This window comes from Octodon degus, unplaced genomic scaffold (genome assembly GCF_000260255.1).
Source record: "Octodon degus isolate 3935 unplaced genomic scaffold, OctDeg1.0 scaffold00074, whole genome shotgun sequence".
Lineage (NCBI taxonomy): Eukaryota > Metazoa > Chordata > Mammalia > Rodentia > Octodontidae > Octodon > Octodon degus.
Window position 1 is genome coordinate 12,720,989 of NW_004524650.1, and position 3,116 is coordinate 12,724,104.

At 43.4% G+C, this 3,116-nt stretch overlaps 1 pseudogene; it reads right to left on the minus strand.

Moving 5' to 3' along the window:
• The window catches only part of LOC101565784, a 95,440-nt pseudogene that overhangs the window by 15,550 nt on the left and 76,774 nt on the right, over positions 1 to 3,116 (minus strand).

A 3,116-nucleotide genomic window follows, 5' to 3' on the forward strand; every position in this document is an offset into this window, starting at 1 on the left:
TCTCTCTCTCTCTCTCTCTCTCTCTCTCTCTCTCTCTCTCTCTCTCTCTCTCTCTTCCTTTCATACCTTATTTTTGATGTGTATGTTGGTCCCTCTGAAAACATTAGCTCATAAGCTGTTAGAACAAGTGCAGGGCATTCTCAAGGAAGGTGGAATATGTAAGCAAGTACTCCGAGCACAGTAGCTGTGCCGTAATAAGTGGGCAATTCCTCCATTATAGTAGCTCAGTGATTGAGCACTTGATGAGCATGCATGAGATCTGGAGTTCAAGCTCTAATATTGGCCAAAAAATAAGTAAGTCATTGTGTTGTATTGAAGTAGGGCAATAAGTTGAAAGTAGTTGTACTTTAAAGAGTTGGTAAAATCTGTAGTGGAAATGAAGGAATCCAGAGCGTGACAGAACCAGTAGAAATTGATTGAGAATTGTTAGAGCCCTGACTTGGAAAAGCACCAGAAGTATTTTGTTTGACTGAATCGCGCTTATGATGGCCAGAGCAAAAAAGTAGGCTGGAAACAAGTTTCTTATAAGAAGTAAAAAGCTTTGCAATGGATTCATGCACATGACAGACTGGAGAGACAGTGCTACTTCTGCTGCCAGTTTATAAATCCTATTGTGTTTTCATCTCATAACAAATGAAAGTAGATATAAGTGGAAAGTTTTATGCAAATTACAGTGAAGTGCACATTCACTGTGTCTTGGTTTGACATGAGATGAAAACTGAGAATTTGAATGTTGAATTTTAAAATTTTTGTATTTCTAAATCTGTGTTTTCCTCCCTTGTGTTTCCCCATCTTGTACAACAATGGAAACCAAAGACCCACTGCGACTTTCAGCTTGGACTCAAGCTAATAGAAACTGTGAGAAATGATTGAATGTAATCACTAGTGACAAAGTCCTCTAAATTATGTATACACAGCATTTTACCTCCAGAGCTCAGAGTCAGGGCCAAATCCTTAATGATGAAACTAAAGCTTTCTGAAGATCACGTAGGTTATTTAAATGTGTGCCATAGAAACTGTTTCTTCTTCTTCTTCTCTTTCTTCCTTTGTTTCTTTCCCTTTCCTTTCAGTCCTCCCTCTCCTTCTTTTCTTTTTGAGACAGCAGATTCTTACGTAATCTATGCACACCTGGGATGTGCAATCTGCTTTACCCTGCTGAGTGCTGGGATTTGTGAGTGTACAACCTTAAGCCACTCAAGACTGCTTTTCTGATCCCTATCACCACTCCATTACACCTTTACATCTTAAGTCATGGATTTTAGTAAGGCCATGGGTGACACTTTTCCCCTAGGCAGTTCTCCTTAGCTCTAATGAGGGACCAATTTCCCACCCTCTGCATGTGCATTATCTTTCACTGATGATACTCCCTATGTCTTACTTCTACAACTAGGCTCCAAGACTTTATTTAGGTTGCTGCTATGTCTGCTGTACTTAATACAGAGCTCTGAATGCATTTCTTCAATAAATATTTGTCAAATCATTCTCCCCACTATGAAAAATGAAAACTATCTTTAATATACCAAGGTATGTGAGGAAATGTCATATTCATAACTGGATTTCCAATTCATATTTACGCTTCACAGAATTGGAACTGAGGGCATTCTCTGCTCACCTTCTCCACGTCCCCCAGGCCCCCGGTGTCCAGAAGGACCAGCGTGTGGTTTGGCTGGGTGCGGTGGGGCACACACAACATCCAGATGCCCTTGGTTTTGGACTGCACTGTGGAGCCCAGAGCAAACCCTGAGGGGAAGAGGAGAAACAACAGTGACAACACAGAGACCAAGCCACCAGGGCCTACGCTGGGTAAACTTACAGGAAGGTGAGGGCTAGGCTGTTTCAGCAAGGACAGCCAATCCAGGCTTTAAGGCTGCATGAGGGACTCTCTTAAGAAACACTTTGTACCCTGTTCACCTGGTTCTCTCTAGTGCTCAGATAGTGTCACATTATGGAGGTAGTGTGAATTCTGCTGTGTATTTTTATTGGACCTTGAAGCACTTTGCTGTCTTCTGGATTCTCCTAGAGCTCAGCCAATAAGAAGCAACTGCAGGTAACCAGAAGCAGCAAGGACTTCTCTCTTGTAGAGAGGGGGATAGAAGTGAAGACAAAGCAATATAGGCCTAGGACACCTGTCGGTCATTCTTTCCGCAAACATGAGCTTACAGTTGAAAAGACATGAGAACTACTCCCAGGAACCTGTTGCACTTTGTGTATCAGTCAAGGTTTGGGACATCTGCCACACAGCAATGTTCCCTTCCTTCTACTGAGAGTAGAACTGACATGGTACAATTCCCCAATGACTCCGGCCATTCAGTGTTATACCTCAGATATAAAGCTGAGTGGCCTGAGTCATCCTCTCCACACAGAGAGCATAAAATCTATACCTTGCTGCATTGTAACAGTATTGGTTGCCTGCTGGTTAATGCTGAGAATGCCTAACTGCCAGTGGTCTCAGCTGTAGAAAGGATGGGGTGAGATGGCAGAGCACCGCTCTCAGTAATCGGAGGGGCAGCAAAGCAAAGGGAGTCAGCCACAAGAGGTGAAGCTCCTGCTCCTGCTCATGGACCTTGGCTGGGAGGCTCTTTCCTTTTGTTCTTTTAGGACCTGGAAGGATGGTAGAGTCACTGTGCAGATGTTCAAAGCATTTTGGGTCCACAGCTTTCCTTAGCTGAGCACTGGAATTTGATTTTTGTTCCTTGATGTCACTTAGAGTAGAAAAAAAACATTTTTTTTACATGCTCTTGAAACTTCCTTTCTAACATGTCTGAGGGTTTTAAAGTGTCATTCCTTAAAAAAATGGGCTATGAATTTATTTGGTCCAGGAAAGGAAAAATATCTTTCCCTGTATGATGGTTAAGAATTCTACTAAAATAAAGATAAAGAAAAAATGCTTTGTTTAGGAGTCAGGGAGGAATGAAAACAAGAGACAGAGAGGGAGAGGGAGAGGGAGAGGGAGAGGGAGAGGAAGAGGGAAGGCGAGGGAGTTAGAGGGAGAGGGAGAGGAGAGAGGGAGAGGGAGGGGGGATGCAGAGGGAGAGGGAGAGGGAGAAAGAGGGAGAGAGAGAGGGAGAGGGGGATGCAGAGGGAGAGAGAGAGGCAGAAGGAGAGGGAGAGGGACA